The 20,445-nt window shown below is 41.5% G+C and overlaps 1 protein-coding gene across 37 annotated transcripts in view; it reads right to left on the minus strand.

The window, feature by feature from the left end:
- Positions 1-20,445, minus strand: part of MAP2 (microtubule associated protein 2) — a 278,632-nt gene that overhangs the window by 111,552 nt on the left and 146,635 nt on the right. For 34 of the 37 annotated variants that reach the window (XM_081898601.1, XM_081898598.1, XM_081898590.1 and 31 more), the window contains one exon: positions 1,740-1,812. The exons of the other annotated variants lie outside the window; for them this stretch is intronic. The gene's annotated coding sequence lies outside the window, so the exon portion shown is untranslated. The remainder of the gene's footprint in view (positions 1-1,739; positions 1,813-20,445) is intronic. 37 annotated transcript variants of the gene reach the window in all.

A 20,445-nucleotide genomic window follows, 5' to 3' on the forward strand; every position in this document is an offset into this window, starting at 1 on the left:
CCGCGTCCCATATAAGATACTGCCTGATTATTATTATTATTATTATTCCTACTTCTTGTTGTTGTTTAGTCGTTTAGTCATGTCCGACTCTTCGTGACCCCATGTTCCTATTACAATTTAGTAATCTCCTTCTAAACAACCATATCAAGGTGAATCGAGGTAATTTATACATAAGATAATTAACAGCAATTAAAAAAAAATTAAAACAAGAATATATTTAAATACATTTAAACAAGAATGTCTTCCAACTGCTTCCAGAACATGCACATAGTGGGTGCCTACCAAGTTTTTCTGGAGTGGGGCTTCTGAGATCTTTGGGACTTATAAGTAAAATGACTATGCTTCCCAGTCTGCTAGTGGGGGACACATCTTTAGGTCTTACTGTCCTGACGTCTACTGATAAAGTATCAGCAGATGAGGAGCTAGCTGCTCTGGCATCCAGAGGGTGCCGCCCGCATCAAGCGGCCCAGGAGGGCACTGCCCACAGCGAGCGGCCTGGAGGGGGCGCAATGTCACCCCCCTGAGGGATGACACCCGGGGTGAACTGCACCCACCACACCCCCCTTCCTCCACCAGTGAGTATTAGTGATTTCAGTGGGACTTACTCACAAGTAGGTGTGCACAGGTTTGCAGTCCTAAGAAAATGTCTTAAGCATATGCAGCAAAAATCATATATATATAATGTTTATCCTTTTCTAGTCTTTCCTTCAACTCCTTGAAAGTATAGCCTTGAGTCTTCCTCATAGGCTTTGAAGACACTTTTTATGGGGGCGGGGACTCTGGTGCCCAAAACATTTCTAAACAAAAAAAATTCCTTCCAGTAGCACCTTAAAGACCAACTAAGTTAGTTCTTGGTATGAGCTTTCGTGTGCATGCACCCTTCTTCAGATACACACCAAAACATTTCTGTTGCTGACAAGGAGAAAGGAAATGAGGTTGAGAGTCAGTTATCATTAACTCCATTCCCACCGGGTCATTCTGTCCCAGGAAGGTCATGGGGTGTTGTTGAAAGCAGCCAGCTGCCGCTTTCAGGGGAAGCAAGGATTTATTTGCCAAAAATAAATGAATTAATAAAGTTAAACCAGGTAATGGCTATAGTGCAGCTTGGTTTGGAGGTTGTTTTTTGACATGCTACTCCTTGCTGATCCGTTTTGTTGTCTTGAACTGTTTGGACTATTCTATGAGTTTAATATGCGCAACTCACTCTTGGACACATTGTTTATTTATATCATTGTATCCCACAATTGTAGTATAAATTTTGTTTTCCAGGGTGCCCAACAATATAGGTAAAATATAACATGACAAAAGTGAAGTATAAGGAACTTGACATACCAAATCTGCCCATTGGTTAAAAATACTTGGATCATTAAAATCTGGTAGCCTAGGATTGCATCCAACAAATTCATCCTGTTATAACAAGGACTTCTGCCAGTAAAATGGGACTTCCTCTCCCCTCCATGTGTGCCCCCCAAATCTGTTCCAGATGATGTTGGGGGTGGGGATATCCATAACAGACTGGAAGGGTACAAGGGCACAAAGGGAGAGGGAGAGGACATTCCATAGTACAGGTGGAGGTATTTGAGCTAATGGGACAACTTTGTTGGATACTTGCCTATAAATTAGTGTGGAACCTAAATGACCATACTGTGGATGCAAGTCTCCTTGGGGAGCAAAATAGATGCTCAAGTTGAATTGTGAAGTGTTTTAAAATAAAGCAATAGCATGATAAACTGGGTTACCTATTTATATGGGTAGTACCAATCGAAGGTTCCTGTACTCCGTTTTCAGGACACCAATAAAAGCCTCAGTTGCCTGTAAATGAATGGATAAATTTGAATGACTAAAGATTTCCTGCGAAAAACAGATACGTTTCATTTCATTCAGAAACAAGTTATTTACAAAATGTTTATTATTATCTGGACAATATGCTGAATGGATACAGCTCAGTTGGTAGAGAATCTCAGGGTTATGCATTCGAACCCGATGTTGGGCAAAAGATTGCATTGCATTGCAGGGGATTGCACTAGATGACCCTTGTGTTTCCTTCCAACTCTACAGATTTGCCTCTAGGTCATTTTCATCCTGGACTCCACTTCTGTGTATTTTTGATGAGTATTTTTGCTGGCTTGGCTTTAACCACTTGGGTTTGCTTCATCAGAAATATGATTTACTGGATAATAGACAAGTTGGTGGGCTTTAGTAACATGTGTTCTCTGTTTGTCAATCACTATAATCGAAGGGGCAGAGGAACCAGAGACCAAATTGCAAACATGCGCTGGATTATGGAGAAAGCTAGAGAGTTCCAGAAAGACATCTACTTCTGCTTCATTGAAAATGCAAAAGCCTTTGACTGTGTCGACCACAGCAAACTATGGCAAGATCTTAAAGAAATGGGAGTGCCTGATCACCTCATCTGTCTCCTGAGAAATCTCTATGTGGGACAAGAAGCTACAGTTAGAACTGGATATGTAACAACTGATTGGTTCAAAATTGGGAAAGGAGTACGACAAGGCTGTATATTGTCTCCCTGCTTATTTAACTTATATGCAGAATTCATCATGCGAAAGGCTGGGCTGGATGAATCCCTAGCCGGAATTAAGATCGCCGGAAGAAATATCAACAACTTCAGATATGCAGATGACACAACCTTGATGGCAGAAAGTGAGGAGGAATTAAAGAACCTTTTAATGAGGGTGAAAGAGGAGAGCGCAAAATATGGTCTGAACTCAACATCAAAAAAACGAAGATCATGGCCACTGGGCCCATCACCTCCTGGCAAATAGAAGGGGAAGAAATGGAGGCAGTGAGAGATTTTACTTCTTGGGCTCCATGATCACTGCAGATGGTGACAGCAGTCACGAAATTAAGAGACGCCTGCTCCTTGGGAGAAGGGCAATGGCAGGCCTAGACAGCATTTTGAGAAGTAGAGACATCACCTTGCCAACAAAGGTTCATATAGTTAAAGCCATGGTTTTCCCAGTAGTGATGTATGGAAGTGAGAGCTGGACCATAAAGAAGGCTGATCGCCGAAGAATTGATGCTTTTGAATTCTGGTGCTGGAGGACACTCTTGAGAGTCCCATGGACTGCAAGAAGATCAAACATATCCATTCTTAAGGAAATCAGCCCTGAGTGCTCACTGGAAGGACAGACCGTAAAGCTGAGGCTCCAATACTTTGGCCACCTCATGAGAAGAGAAGACTCCCTGGAAAAGACCCTGATCTTGGGAAAGGTTGAGGGCACAAGAAGAAGGGGACGATAGAGGACGAGATGGTCTGACCAAACTGCAGGAGGCAGTGGAAGACAGGAGTGCCTGGCGTGCTCTGGTCCATGGGGTCACGAAGAGTCGGACACGACTTAACGACTAAACAACAACATAATCACAATAGACTGATTTTTTTCAGATATTGTTGGGGCGAATGCACATTTTTCCCAACAGTCTTGCCTATACCCATAAAGTACAAATGGGGTGGGGGGTATACAGAGAGTATGCCTGAAAGCAGGCCATGCATACCAGACCTCTCTCCATCCGTGGCAAAGTCTAGCTACAGTGAGGAAAAGCAACAGCATGTGTGTGTAAGGAGCAAGGGCTTGCTGAAGAACATGGATGTGTGAAGAGGTAAAGGATGGAGCCAGAGGAATGCTAAGGGAAATGAAGGCCTGTGAGTAATAAAAAAAGCTCACTGCAAACCATAAGGTCCCTAGTAGAAACACTGAAGATTTAGATCTGAGAGACAAGGTCTAACTTCTTTGCACAGCTACCGATTTAGTGAGTGGCCTTTGCTCACACCTCCCCGCCCCCAACATCAGTTCTGCAAAAAAGGGACAAGCAATCTCACATGGATGTTGTGAAGGTAAGCAAGATTTTAAAAAGAAATCACCTTCCACTTAGACAATGAAACACCACTTTGCAATAACTCCTCTTAACCAATGTATGGTTGCAGGCTTGGAAGAGCTGATATGTTTAATGTTGTTGGGAAATGGTGATGTTTACTTTGAAGCTAGCTTGGTGTTGTTGTTTTTTTTGGGGGGGGGGTTGAAGAGCCTCCTAAAAAGCATGCTCCGTACATCATGGATTTTAGGTGTGTATGTAAATCATTCTAAGTGTGCACCTAAAGCATGACTCAGACAAACACAATTTTGGAAACGTGTGTCTCATGCAGGTACAGAGAGCCAGGATTACTGAGTGAGCACTTGGCAACAACCTGATGTCATATAATATGCAAAATGTTGTCAGTGATCTCTCATTTGTTATACATTTCAAAACTGGTTTGCATTGGCACAAACAGCTCATGCTGCGAGAGGGTACTGTTTTTCAGGGCAAGAACAAACCTGTGTGCATCGTGGGGAAGAGGAGGCTGTTTTCCCCAGAGAGCCTTGAATGGGGAAGCCTTATAACAAAGCCCCCCAGTAAAAGGCCCCAGTCATCTCAATGCAGTAATTAGCTGCATTATAATGAGCTGATTGGAATCGAGGCTGTAGCTCACATTGATTTGTAACACCCATCCATGGTATGCAGAGGAATTTTAAAACAAATTAATTAAGCTTCCTCTGGCTCAGCAGAATGATCAATACAGTGGAGACATCTGAGTGCCTTCAGCATTAGCGGCCTTGCCATGCCTTCTGATGTGCCACTGCAGCGAAAATAATTCAACATGGTTTAGCTCAGGGGATACAGCAAGTAGCTGCATAAATAGTTATTAGCTGAAGAGATGGCTCTTAGGCACAGATATAATCCAAAACACTGTAAGATCTGCATCTTCTAAATGATCCAGATAATAAGAAAAAGATTAGGTTTGCTTGGTCCAGTTGTTTTATAAGAAATGAAACAAACAAATTAACACTTGTAAACTTCCCCCCAAGGCCAGGTCTGATTTTAAATGGCTTAAAGCTATATGGAAGGCTAATTAAACCTAATTTACATATTACAGGCATAGCATTCACCTAATATGGGGCTGCTACAGATGTCAGGATTAACAAAACCATCCAGGACTAATACCTGCCAGGACTAATGCCTTTTCTTTTAAGCAGTTCATTGTGTTTATGTCCCTATAAATCTCCGAAGAAATTTTTCTTTCCTAATGTTTCTTAGGTTTGGCGCGCACGCGCGCACACACACACACACTATAGCCCTACCCAGACTTTCTAATCCCCCATTCAATTAGAATCACATGAGTGTGAATGGGATGAGCATGCTAGCTCTGCCCCATCCTCAGTTCCACCCTTCTCGTTTTCCGTTAGTCGGAGGCGAACTGCTGGAGGCAGTGGGGAGTCTGCTGTCCTTGTGTAGACTCCCTATGTAATAGAGACTCCTGGAAGATCAGTATGCCAAATTACACAAGGATCTCCCACAAATAGAAAGAGATCTCCACTTCAGAGGCTACCCCTCCAACTCCCAGGGGGGGGGGCAGAAATGAGGGGCAGAGCTAGTGGACTCACCCCCTCCCTCGCATTTCTGTTATTATATCTGGGAAGGGGGGGTGAGAACACCTGAATAAGGCTAATGTAGAAGCTTCCATGTGTGAAGGGGTAATAACTGGTATTATGGGCTGTATACAGTGTAGCACTAAGAAACTCATTAGGCAAGCAGAATGACTTCTGTTTGCGAAATGGTACTTTCCTCCCTCTGGGGCAGATTTGGATATGCTGCAGGGCATGCACAGTGGCAGAGAATAGCTCCAGTAAGAGGCATGCTACAAAATAATAACAATTAAAGAGTATATGTGAGGCATCTGATCAAGATCTGTATTATGATGCATCTGATCAAGGCCTGTATTTTAAAATGATATATATATATATATATATATATATGCGCAGATGCTTGTGTGTTTTAATGCCAGGCAGAAGACCAGCTGTCTAAAAGACTGGCAGATGTTTATCTTCCTGGACAAGGGCCCCCTTGATTTATTGCAGGAGACGAGTACCTCAGGGTTGTAAAAGGAAATTACAGGCTGGGAGCAAAAGGTCACACTGACCATACAAATTCAAGCTGCAAAAGCACTCATTGTTTAACAAAATAAAATACCATGTGTCTTCCATTAGAGACTTGAGCCACAGGGTAAACGGCAAGAGCTAATGGAAACAGCAGATGGCTAGGGAAAGATGCTTCTCTCTGAAGCCACTTTGAAGCTTCAGAGAACTTAGAGAATTTAGCTTTTACTAAGTTCCCTTTTTACTTTGAAAAGGCCTTTCCTTTCCTTCTAAAAAGCTATATATGTTAATGTATGAAATATATTGGCTTAAATGTAATTATGCAAAGGATTTAGAAAGTAAGAAATGTTAGATTCTTATGTTAGATTCTTATTTCATAGAATCATAGAATCATATAGTTGGAAGAGACCACAAGAGCCATCGAGCCCAACCCCCTGCCAAGCAGGAAACATCATCAGAGCACTCCTGACATATGGTTGTCAGGCCTCTGCTTAAAGACCTCCAAAGAAGGAGATCTTTCATTGATCATGCGTGAGAATGTGAACCCAAGATCTCTGACATCTGTTTAAAATAAAAATTTAAAACCATTGACCATCTGGTTTGGAGGGCAATAGGGCAAGGAGGGCAAGAGGTGAGCTGGTAATTAAGGTGCCTTGTTGAGGCAAATGCAAGATATATGACTATTTATTTGCCATTTATAGATAGAAGGAAATATAGCTCTTTGTCTCCCATAAAAGGTAATAGGAAATGAGTGTATCTTTTATGATTGGTTCTAGCAAACAGCCAATAGGAATTTCAACCAGGCTGATTGGACAGAGGCAGCCAAAGGAGGAGCAAGGGGGCTGGGCTGAGGAAATATAAGTGCTGACCATCAGGGCTGGAGTGGGCAGAGCTTTGGTAATCATATACCACCGTGTCTCTCATTTATTTGTCTGACAAATAAATTATTATTTTAATTTCTCTATTGCTGCGTTGAATATTTCATTCCAGCTAAGCATTAACCACAAGCAGGGTGCTACACATGCACGCAGGTCAACACTGAAGCAAAAAGCAATCTTTCAAAAATCTGCATTAGTGAAACTGAGGACTCCAGCAGCCACTCACAACCATAGTCATTGGAGAAAAAGCCCATTGACCACCCTGCCAATTTTCAAGAGGCTTCTCTGGATACCCTAGAACAGGGATTTTTGAAGTGTGATGTGGGAGTTCCATTCATTTGGTATGCAGAAAGATTTGCAGAACAGTTGAGAATATCTGCACTTAATTTTTCTTCTTCTTCTGACAACAGAGATCAGTGGGGGGCGGGAATTTTCATAATATGACACTGGTAGACTCTACTAATTTTTCCCTAAAACTCTACCAAGTACAGGGACACTTTTCAGTGGCCTGACTTAGGGCCTATGATTTTCATAATGCAATACCGATTGTGCTGTGGGTGAAGAACATTTTTATTTTAAGTGGTCCACTGAAACCACCTGCGCTTTTGAAGTGGTCTGCAAAGAAAGAAAGTAAAAATGAGAACCACGGTCCTCATCCGTTTCACCAATGCTTTTAAAATTGCTGTTTTTCCCCACTGCCCCTCTTCAGATCAAATCTGACACGCCGTAGGATTTAGTTTTACTTATGATTTTAACTTCTGGTTTGAGATCAACAGTGCAGAAACACTCCAATGAGAGAAAAATTAATCTATCAGATTAATACAGAACAGCTTCACACAGAGAGAGAGAGTTCGGTCACTGCCATCCAAACCAATGTAATAATTGTTGCATAAATTATGCTTGTTCTTTGCAATTATTGCCCACATGATATAAATGAGGAGCTGAGGAAGATGTTGAAACTTATAATTAACGTGGGGCACTTACAAATGCTTTGCAGAGAGCAGCATGGCAGAGTTGTCATTAAAATTACATCTCTCTGAAATAACAACGTGCTTTGCTTTGTAGCCACTCAGGCAGGGGTGAGTCTGAGGGTTGTTTTGCTGATCCTGCCAATAGGAATAATTTTAATACACTGCTTGAAAGATGTGCCACCTGCTATTTTATTATCTGTAATTTATGATGCAACAAGTGCTTGTAAATTCTTACAACACTTTATGAGACCAATAAAATCAAGAGCATGGGACATCTCTCCTACTTCCCGGTTTGCCACCAAGCTGAACAGCTTAGGATACAATCCCAAATCAATGTGAATGGTTTTTACGTGTGACTGAGCCTAATGTGCAAAAATAAAAAGTCCCTGTTGCTGATATGGAGTTTCTCCACTCTACATCACCGTAGAGTCTGCAGAAGTGCAGCACCTGATGCAAGCTAGGAGTGAAGGTATTACATGCTCAAAGAACGCATTGGTTCTTTCTTTTTCAAAAGGAAACAATGGCTCAACTCTCATGTCACACCACCACAGTCCACACTAGTCACAACTGGGAACCCAAACTATGGGTGATGGTCACTGCTAATCCTACTCAAGAGTACACTCACTGAATTTAGGTTCATTAATTTCAGTGGGTATACTCTGCACAGGATTTAATTGAATTCAGTCCTATAATCTGAAAGCCTGGATATGCCGGCAAACCATGGGTTATAGCTGGCTTTCTAGTTTTATTTTCCATCAGCTCAGCATTCCTACCCCTATTGCACAGGGTCTTCTGGAGGCGGAGCAATAATCAGGACTATGCTTTTTCAACTCTGAGAACACTTCAAACCGTGAAAGCATTAACATTCACTGAGAGCATATGGCCTTTGTCATGTACAAACAGCTTGGGCTGTTACTGCACAATGACTCCCTATGGCTGCACAGATAAACAAGATGTATGTGGTCAGAAACAACCTACCTGTGTGTTCTGTGAGAAATCATATGGACTGAAATAGGGCATCTATTTTCCTAACACACAACCACATGATTATGCTACATAAGCGCACTACAATGTTTCCTGAGCCCCTGTACAGGTGGGTATGCTAGAGACAGACTACTCTGCCTACTCTGCTTATGCACATGTCTTACTAGTCCCAGGCTCATGGGCTCAATCAGACATCAAGCTAAGCCATGGTCAAGGTCAACTGGGTGTTATATGCTATATGCTATATGTGGTGTGTGTGTGTGTGTGTGTGTGTGTGTGTGTGTGTATCACTGCAATGTGGGGACCTCTAGATGTTTTGGACTACAACTCCCATCAGCCCCAGCCAGCATCTGCAATGGTCAGGTATAGAGACTGCCACATCAAATTTGATTGTAGCTTATTGTCACCCTGGACCTTTACTGCTGATAGTATGGATATCCAGCTATACAATTCCTATACCCTTTGGAAATGAGGGGAAAGTGTCATGAATGCTTCCTTGAGATCCTAAAAGGAGAGGCAGGCTATAAATGCAATAAATGAATGAAGAAATAATTGAGATGCTTGGAAGCTTGGATGATAAAAGCCGCCAACTAATGGAAACCTGGAATTCTATCACTAGCAGCAATCCCATTAAAGTTCTAGAAGTGAAGCAGCCAACATGCTGTCCTCAGCACCAGCCAGCATGGCCAATGGTCAGGGATGATGTGAATTTGCCCACAACATCTGGAGGGCACTACATTGGTATCCTTCTTCCACAATATGTTCCTATATACACATGAGGAAGTTCACAGAAGAGCACTGAGATTATGTGTCATCTTAAAAGAACCCACCAGGCACCTGCTTTGGTGCAGAGTATTGACTCTTCTTCATCTATTGTTGGTTAGGGAATTTGTGGGAAACCTTTGGCTCTCCAGCTGCTGCCTTGCCATGCTTTGATGGAGCTGATGAGAGTTTTAGATCAGCAACTTCTGGAGGGCCACAGGTTCCCCACACCTGTATCATACTAAGTGTTCTGATTTTCCAGGGACAGTCCTGAAATTATGGAAGCTATCTCAGTTTCTGATTTTATCCCAGAATGTCCTGCTTTTCCTTTTTCCTCCCCTCCACATCTCGGGGAACAATTAAAAATGGTGTGTGTGTGTGTGTGCGTGCGCGCGTGCGCGCAGGTGCTGGTGCAAAAACGGAGCCCTGTTTATACTGAAAATAAAATCCCTGCACCAAATAGAGAAGCTGGCATATGAAGCCCTTCCTATAATTTTGAAAGAAAATACAACCAATCCACTTTACATTCTTTAATTGCAATGCTTCCGCAGCCAACCATTTTTAAGGAAATGCGGGGAGTATTTATTCCTTTATTGTAAATTGAGCCTTCCCCTGGTTACTCAGAAGGAAGTCTCACTGTATTTAATGGGGCTTACTCTCTGGTAACTGGGCCGTTTTATTTATTTATTTATTTATTTATTTATTTATTTATTTATTTATTTATTTTTCCTACCTTTTTCCCTGACAGGAACTCAAGGCAGCTTACAGCTAAAATTTATTAGTGACCAATGTTGATGTGTATATGATGTCTATGTGTGCAGGAGATCAAATGCGGAAAAAGCCTAGAAGAAGATGTTCCTATTTTCATTTGAGAAATGTTGCAGGGTATGCTGTATCAGGGGCACACCCATATGATAAATGATTCACTTTGATTTTAATCTCTGCTGGGCAGATGTCAGTCTTCCTCAGCAATATTTCGACAGCCATAGGAATACTCACTTTAAAAAATGGCTCCTGTTAACATCTACCCAATTCTTAATGTACACTAGAAAATAAGAAATTTACGGATTTTCTCCAAGGAGAGTTACAAGCAGTGAATCAAATCTATCACGTCACACCCATAATGACAGCAGATGTCAACTAGGATCAAACCATTGCAATCTGCCAATTTCATCATCTGATTTATATAATTTAATTCATACCTACATTTTGCATTAAAGGGCCAAGCAATTCTTTTGAATAGAAGCAGGAATTCATACATCTGAGTGACATTTCAGTCTCATTTGGGTTCAGAGTAACAAGCAGCAACTTCAAACTCTTTCCAACACTCTCACATGTTCACACTTTGTCAGAAATCCTTCATAGGGAATATTAATTTGCTTTACGTTACCGTAAGAGGTAAATAAGACATCTTTTATTTATCCTATCCTCAAAGGAACTCCAAGTATCGTATTTTAAATCCTGTGAGGTAGGTCAGACAGAGAGACAATGTCTACCTAAGGTTAGTGAATATTGTACCTGAGGAAGGATTTGTACCCCAAGCCCAACACTTTAGCCATTACATCTCACTGCTACCAGTTAGTCTCAGCAAGACCAAATATGCATGCTGGAGCCAATTAAAAAGCCATGTTCTCAAACTTGAACTTACCATCTTCATCAATATTGGTTAAGGGCCTTAAATGCTTGACCACATTGCTCTAAGCACAGATAATGCAAGTACAGTCGGGAATGCTTTCATTAATCAGCAGCACCCCCCTCCCCACAACAGACCTGACTGCATGGGGGTGGGGGTGCTCTTGCAGCTGACAAGCCTATTTTGTGAAACAGCAGCTGTGTTTTGGCTTGGTGGGCACATGGATAAGCACCCCTATCATTACTTGACATGTCTGTCTGCTCTGCTCTTGGGAAGGATTCTTGTTTATTTCAGAGAGCTCGTTTTCAAAGTAACACAGCAGGCAGACAGGCAGCAAGAGAGAATGAGGTGCCAGCAAATAAACCTACTGACCTGAATTTTCTGCTGGAGGATAACTTGACAGAGAAAGCAGAATCTGAGGAAAACTTATTTACTCTGCTACAGCCAAACCTTGGCTGTCAAACGTAATTCGTTCCGGAAGCCCGTTCGGCTTCAGAAACGTTTGACAACCGAGGCACGGCTTCCCATGGGATGCAAGAGCTTCCTGCCCTCAAGCTGCAGCCACGCCAGACATTCAGCTTCCAAAAAGTTCAAAAACTGGAGCATTTACCTCCGGGTTTTCACCGTTCGGGAGCCGAAACGTTTGAAAACGGAACCATTTGGGAACTGAGGTTTGACTGTACCAGCCCATTTTGTGCCTTTCCTCATCTCTAAAGGCTTAGGTTATTCTGTTAAGTTATTTAAAGTATTCTACCCCATTTAAATATTCTACCCCATCTTCCAACCAAGCTTCTCCCTGAGTTATTTATTTATTTATTTAAATATATGCTCTGGCCTTTTTACGATACGATAATCTTTATTGTCATTGTCCCATACAGAACAACGAAACTGAAAATAAGACATTCAGAAAACAACAAGCCTGCTATCCCAGCTATCCCTAAAAACTCTGATACACCTAAACATTAGGAAGAACTTCCTGACAGTAAGAAGAAGAAGAAGAAGAGTTTGGATTTGATATCCCGCTTTATCACTCCCCTTCAGGAGTCTCAAAGCGGCTAACATTCTCCTTTCCCTTCCTCCCCCACAACAAACCCTCTGTGAGGTGAGAGGGGCTGAGAGACTTCAGAGAAGTGTGACTGGCCCAAGGTCACCCAGCAGCTGCAGGTGGAGGAGCGGAGACTCGAACCCGGTTCCCCAGATTACGAGACTACCGCTCTTAACCACTACACCACACTGGCTGTTCGACAGTGGAATTTGCTGCCAAGGAGTGTGGTGGAGTCTCCTTCTTTGGAGGTCTTTAAGCAGAGGCTTGACCACCACGTCAGGAGTGCTCTGATGGTGTTTCCTGCTTGGCAGGGGGTTGGACTCGATGGCCCTTGTGGTCTCTTCCAACTCTATGATTCTATGATTCTAAATATAGGGTTACAGACGCTTCAGGTTACAGACTCCACTAACCCAGAAATAGTACCTCGGGTTAAGAACTTTGCTTCAGGATGAAAACAAAAATTGTGCTCCGGTGGCGCAGCGGCAGTGGGAGGCCCCATTAGCTAAAGTGGTGTTTCAGGTTAAGAACACTTTCAGGTTAAGAATGGACCTCCAGAGCAAATTAAGTTCTTAACCCGAGGTACCACTGTACAATACACTCCCATAGAGACTACCTTAGGTAAAGGACCATTAGGTCCAGTTGTGGCCGACTCTGGGGTTGCGGCGCTCATCTCGCTTTATTGGCCGAGGGATCCAGCGTACAGCTTCCGGATCATGTGGCCAGCATGACTAAGCCGCTTCTGGCGAACCAGAGCAGCGCATGGAAACGCCGTTTACCTTCCTGCCAGAGCGGTACCTATTTATCTACTTGCACTTTGTGCTTTTGAACTGCTAGGTTGGCAGGAGCAGGAACCGAGCAACGGGAGCTCACCCCGTCATGGGGATTTGAATTGCCAACCTTCTGATCTGCAAATCCTAGGCTCTGTGGTTTAACCCACAGCACCACCTGCGTCCCAGAGACTACCTTACACTGCGTTTAAAACCAAAATCTCATTTGAAGAGAAAGTGTTTCTCTTTTTTAAAAAAAATAATTTTTATTAACCGGCCAATCAAATCAAATTAAATTAAATCACATCACATAAATTCCGAATTACAAAGCCGAATTTTAAATTTTGTTGGGGGGACCCATATTTCAAGATCCGAAGGGGGATTCTGATCATCTTCTTGCTACTGCGTTAATGTCCAAATCAATCCAAATCAGTCCAAACAGAGTTCATAATTCTATCCAGTCCTATCTTGCTGTTTCCACATCACATCTTGTTCATATATTTTCTCTTTTTTCTTTATGATCTCTTCTGATAGTCTCCTTAAGCCGATAAACACCAATAATAATCCTGTGTGAATTTTCCGTTCTTCCAATCCTCAAATCGAGATGGTTTCCATATATCATCACCTTCATAGATAACATCACTCTTTCCATCATTGATCTCGTAAAACTGTAGCTCTTAAGTCCCACTGAGGAGTTTCAGCCACAATATAAAAACAGCTCTATTTCTCTCTTTCTCCTCCCAGACTCAAGACCTCTGACAGAACTTCCCAATATGGCAACGGCATTTTAAACTGCGTCATTCCAAAGCTCTTATACATTCCACGCGCTTCTTAAAACATGCTTTGGTTCGAAAGTTTATCTCCACACAGCCTTAAATCCACAGCTTAAGTCCTTAAAATGACAATTTTGACTCATGAGGGGAGGGGATTCTTGTTTAATCACATAAGGAAAGAAAGGAAAGCTTTTCCCCCTCCCCCATCAGTCATTTGCCATACTGTATCTTGGCGTATCTTCTCATGTTTTATTCTTGTCTTGTTTTATCAGAGATAAAAGAGAAACTATTTCTCAGGCCTAGTCTTTATAACCCTGTACCTTTTTCCAGAAGGCAGAAGCTGAAAGAGATCATGTGTGCTCCTACATGCTCCCCAAAATGCTAGAATTTACCAGAGAATTCATAATCATTACTTTTTAAAAAAAAGTAAACTAGCTTTTTAAGAACAATTTAAAACTAATAAATCAGTTTATTGCTTAACCCAGCTCTGGAACTATCACCCATCATATGCTGTGGAGGGGTATAGTTTTTATTATTATGGTGTGTATTTTTGTGTTTTTATATTGTAAACTGCCCTGCGATCTTCGAATGAAGGAAGGTAATAATAATAATAATAATAATAATAATAATAATAATAATAATTGTAGCTCAGATATATTTTTTGCACTGGATCACACAGCCCTGAAAAGCAGTGGGTGTGACTGACTGCAAAAGGCGATTTCAGCTCAGCACGCACATCACAGCATCAGCCGACGGCAGGTTAAGCAAAAAATGACTCCCAAGCATATGCCCCAAAGAGCTCCTAAGTGCTCTGTGCCAAAATACTATAGCTGTCATAGGCAAATACTCCAGCAATTCGGCTTTTAAAAATCCCTTAACTGGGATTTACATGATGCATCCCCGAACATGGAAAGAAGCGATCATACCACTTCAAAAAAAGTCCTCCCATTTAATACATTCTTCTGAGCTTTTCTTAATAAACTGTATCCCTGTTCCTGATCTCACTCTTCCCTCCCCCCTTAATTAAGATTTCAGAATCTTCACTTACAGAGTCGTATTACCCCTCCTTAAGAATAGTCCTCAGAGGAGAACAAAGTGCACAGAGTTTTCTTGTTAATTCAACTATTAAAACTGGGCAAGGGTAAAGAGTTGAGCGTGCCCATGTTTATACTATTCATGTTTATTGCTCCAGCCCTGGCTCAGCTTCAAGGATTGCTTAGGTTATATATTAGGTAGTACTCTAGCAATCTGGATGTGTTCGTTGTATTCCCATTCACTTTAGCCCACACATTATCAATGGTTTATTCAATAGCGTACCTTCATCCATGAATTTATATAAACATCACCTCATCACATTTTCAGCTCACTTCTTGCACCTGATTGATCAAACTGCTGTTGCCTAAGAAAACTCATGTCCCAATTTTTCAATCAGTATCTAAGGTAAATTCACCTCACTCACCTTTTTCTTTTTCTTTTTTGCCATTAAAGGAGCCCAAGATATCATCAGAACCCCACAATAGGCAAGTCAAGATACCAGCGGAGTCAGGAATGTAACAAGGCTTTGTGTCTTATCCACAATAACTTTCTTCAGATCAGTTCAGTTGACGACCGACACCATGTTCTCTTTTCACAGACCATGTTACATTATGTAGTTTAATCAGTCCAAGCTGATTTTAGAGAATGTCACTTACATTACAAGGAAATAATAACATGACCTTTCTTATCCTTTTTGAAGAACTTTCCATATCTATTCCTTAGAGATCATGAGAATACATGATTTATTTATTTTTAACACAAACTGCAAAGAATAACAAGGGCTTTATCACACCATCGTGCAAAATGGGCCACAAGCAGGTCTGATGCTCCTGAAAGTATGTCATAGGTACTATATTATGCCATGCACACATGACATAAGTGATGTGTTTTGCAACAAGGGAGACAGTCGTGCTACCAGGGTAATGTGAGACCTAGAACAATGATTCTGTAGCAAACACATGTTGCTCAGATAGGTTAATAAAGTAATAAAAATCAGTAATGCTCCTGTGTTCATCCATATGCATTGTTAACACACTTTAAATGTTTGCACTGCAGGACAGAGAGAGAGAATGTAGAACTGCCAAGTAATTTGCAAAAAAGGAGGGGGGAGGAATGAACGTTTTAAGCATGGTAAAGAGAAAAGAAAGTAACCTAAAAGGGAAAAGGGAAGGATAATATATTAATGCTTGTTCAGTCTTGCTTTCAAGCGAGATGAAGTTTTTTTTTGCTTAAGGCTCAATACCTTAATCCACCTTGCGCCAATATTCATTGCAAATTTGAAAAGTTAATAATGTTAAAAATGCACTTACTATTGAAACATAACAAATTATTATTAATGTACTGTATGTAAATGAACTGGAGAAGATTAGTGGGCACAAAACACAGGAAAAATATCTCTATAGAGATATAGGATAGTCACTGGAATAACTAATGAAATTTCCCGTCAATGAGTCTTCCAAACACTGTCCATGGCTTTCTTTTAAAATTAGGGAATCCAGGTCCCAGGGTGCTGCCTTTAATTTGACTAAAGGCCTTTCTTTTAACTTGCTGTCACCACAAAGTCCTACCTTTGTCTTCAATTGGGAAACAATGGGAGTGCCCATAGCTCAGTGATTAATTTAGAAACACATGCGCTGCCCGCGCTCTGCCTTGCTCTGCAGCTGAGGTGGTCGAGGCCACACGATGCAAGAATGCCATGTGCATATGACATCAGCACACCTCATGACACACCACAGGGCATGCTGACATCATGCATGCATGCCATGGAATTTTGAGGAGGACTGCCCCCCCCTTTAAAAATTTTGGGGAGTCTCTGCCCCCTGCCCCCTTAGATGGCAACCACTACATGGTGACATGTGTTCTATCTGTAGGAGGAAGCCTTGAGTACCTTGACTGATACTTCTGAAGCAGGCTTATACTCCAACTAATCTGAATAATGTTTTGTCATCCAGCATGTAAAAGTTAATAGATCTGTCATCTGGATAAAGTCCAAAGTTCAACATACTGAAACTAATCACTGCGCTTTCCACAAACCAAAAGCTAATTCCCAAACTACCCAAATAAATGTGAGCATTATCCTCCAATTTGGGTAGTATGCCTGCAGCATACGCAAAATGCATGTTGACATATATATAGTCAAAGTGATTCACTGGGAGTAAGGGAGAAGAGTGAAGAAAAACTTAAATGCCTTTTAACAATTCTCCATACACAACCATGCAACAAGCCTCTTAATTTGCGTGGTAAAGTACTACATATGTTGAATAGTGGGTAGACATGGCAGACGACACAGCAATTTCTCCAAAGCAGCTCTTTATTTTGTAAGCTGGAACAGAAAACTGAACAGCAAACAGCTCAGCCGGCCTGCTTTTATAGGCAGCCAGCTATCAACATTGTAGCAACAAAACCCAGGGTTTCCTGCCTAAAATAACTGACGTGGACCTGAGTGGAAACTATCTACAGTATCCCCCTGCTGGCCCAGGGTGAGAACTTCAGTACATAACAACATATGTAAAATTGCTTTTGGACAGCTTTGTTTTAACCAAATATCTTTGCTTCTGTTCTCATAGCTAAGTCAGTTCAAATAATTATTCCTGAATAGATTTCTGTATGCCAATTAAAATTATGCTTGAAGCTGACCAGTAGTGCTAAGTTGCTTATTAGCAGGACCTTCTTCAATTCAAGTGCAGATACAGCATAGAGTAGGAGCCGGGCTTTAACCAGCCAGTGTCTCAAAATAAGCTTTGTACCACCCCAACCCCCAAGGGCAGAAAAATGGGAGACTGCTGCTATTAACTGATGTGCATTGGTGCCTGGTTTAAAAACTCACCTTTGCAAGTCACACCTTCAAGCAGGGTGTCCCCACCGCAACACTGGAAATAAAATATATGCTGAACACTTGGATTTAAATAGTGTTTGCACCCCAAAAGAGCCTTTGGAACAACCCAAATCACAAGTCCCTTCAACCAGTTTGCTGCACTATGGGAGACTGGCTGCAATTGGACCCGTCACAGCAGATGATGGAAACAAACGTTTGTCAGAGCTGGAGCCGGCATGAGCACTTTGGCCTTTCCCACATGTTGAATGAGGTAGAGGTGATTGTTCCAGCCCTCACTTCACTCATAAATTATCATCTGAAACAAGAAGGTGTTTCATGTGTTTTCGTATGAGTCACAACTTAAAGCGAGGAGACTCATAAGAAAACATGTGCAAGCTTAGCTTTTGTTTTTTTTAAAAAACAAAAAACAAAAAAACACAAATTGTCAGGCGGAACTCAAAACAGTTAGTCACCGCCATGATCTCAGAGGCCCTGAAAGCTTCTAATACAACAGTGCTAAGGGAAAGTGTTGCATCTTGGGGTTAGCGCCATCGGCAATGGTGGAATTCCTCTGACTCAGAGGAACCTGCTCCGTGAAAATTGGGTCTTGCCGCCGCGGCGAAAGCGGAGACCCCTTAAAAATCCCAGGCGGAGGAAGCCTGGGAACGTGGGATTCGGCTGACACCAGGAGCGCCTCCCCTACTCGCAGGGAAACCCCTTTTTCGGGGATCCGAAGCGACGTGGCACGGTGTCTTGAATCGACCGCTATTTTTACGGAGTGAAGCCGCACAGCCGTTGCCGGAGAGCGCTGACTTTTTCCTGTGGACAATTGGACTCTAAACAAGTACCCGTGAGTAGAACGGAAAATTGGATTAAGAAACTTTAATTTGGCATCGAAGCGGGAAGGTCTAAACAGGAAGTCCGCCTTCCGCTTTTTGTATATAGACTGAAGCAAAAATTGTGCAAGCCAAAGTCTGGAAAGTTGTATATAAAGACCTAAATTTCCTTCATTTTTAACCATCAACCCCCCTCTTGGAAGCAGGGGGAAAGAGGGGGAATTTTGATTGTTTAAGCCTGCGGAGAGAGAGTAAAGAAAGATAAATTTCCACCGTCTCAAACCTGGGAACGGGGTATCAGAGACAGAAACTTTTGGGGAAGTCCATCAACTGTGAATGGAATGTTCTTTGACAGATAGTTAAAGAAGAGAAACAAATTGATTCCAAAGTTACCTTTTGCATTTAAAAGAAACAAAAATTTGAAAAACGAAAGTAACTTTCTTTTGCTGGACTTGCCTTCAAAAGATGGATACAAATGGAAATTGTTCCCTCTAGAGGGAGGTTGTTAAAGTGTTGCTGGAGTCGATCTGGGGATTTCACAGCTGTGGAGATTAGGATCGTGAGACCAGACTCTGACCTTGAACAAAAATGGATATAGAAGAAGTTTTGGTGCTTGCTTTTTGCAAGACAAACGCTTTGCTGGAGCAGATGCATGAGAAGATGAATTTGATGACTGTTGCAGTTCAAAATTTTGGACAAACAGTGAATACTTATATAGAAACCACTCAGGACCCAACCCAGGAACCTGCTTTGACAGGGCAAGTGCAAATGCAGAAGACAATGGAGGAGGTTGCTGCTGAACCTCAAGCAACACAAATGGATAGAACTGAGGCCCTGCAGGAGCATAAGCCGCTGTTTTTGAAGATTGAACCCGGAGTGGGCAAGGGGGGGTCTGGAGTTGTGGGGGTCCTTAATTTTGGAGGGACTTTGAAACATGCATTTAAATATTTTCTGGACTACCCGGTTGACTGTGGGGAATAGGACTGTGGGGAATGGGCTGATCTGTTGAGGGGTGATGGAGATATTTTGGGGTTGGAGTTTTCCCGAGACCTACTCCTCAATGAGAAAGGAAAGAAATTAAGAAAGAGACCAACAAAAGACAAGGCAAAGTGCTGGTATAAACAAGAAGAAGAATCGTAGAAGGGACATGGAAAAGACTTAAGAGCCTCGGACATAAGACTACCAGGTTGATGGACTAGATGGAATGGACAGTAAGGTCTGACATAACCCGAGACCAGGAAGAAGAGACGTTGGATGAAGATTGGAAGAAAGCTTTAAAAATTTATTTTGGGAATTAGGGTAAAATTTATTTTGGGAATTAGGAAAAATGGTGGAATGAAATCATTTGGCTTTAGTAGAAATGATATTAGGAGTTATGTATAAATAAGTATTAAGTTTTAGGATTTAAGGTATTTTATCGTAAGATAAGGTTAAAATAAATTAAGGTAAATTGAATGACAGAATATTGTGAAAGATGAAAAGGATTTGCTGAATTAATTGATAGGTTAGACTGTTAAGATAAACTATCCAATAAAAATTGAGAAAGATGGAAAGAATTTGCTGAAACAAATAATTAAACTAGAATACAAAAAGGGAGGTGTGAGGAGGTCAATGAAACAAGTAAATGAAAGACAAAGAGATGGAATATTGGATGTGTGTTTTATTTTTTATTGTTTTATTGTTATTGCTGTATTTTTCTTTCTATTTCTATTTTTTATTTTTTCTATCTATTTTTTATATATTGTAATGTATATGTTGTTAATTTTTGTTGTTTGTTTTCTTTTTCTCTCTTCTGTAATCTCTAAACTCTTAATAAATATCATTTAAAAAAAGAAAGAAAGTGTTGCATCTTGTTGTCATGTCTTGAACCCGATTCCCAAGGAATTCTGCAGGCGAGATCCAGGGCAGCCCAGAGGGCAGTGCAGGAATCTTAGGCATGGGTTCGGATCCTCAGTTCAGCTGAAGACAGTTAGATATATCACCTGAGCAGAAGCTACCACGTAGTTAGAGGCGCTG

This window comes from Podarcis melisellensis (genome assembly GCF_964234715.1).
Source record: "Podarcis melisellensis genome assembly, chromosome: 1".
NCBI lineage: Eukaryota > Metazoa > Chordata > Lepidosauria > Squamata > Lacertidae > Podarcis > Podarcis melisellensis.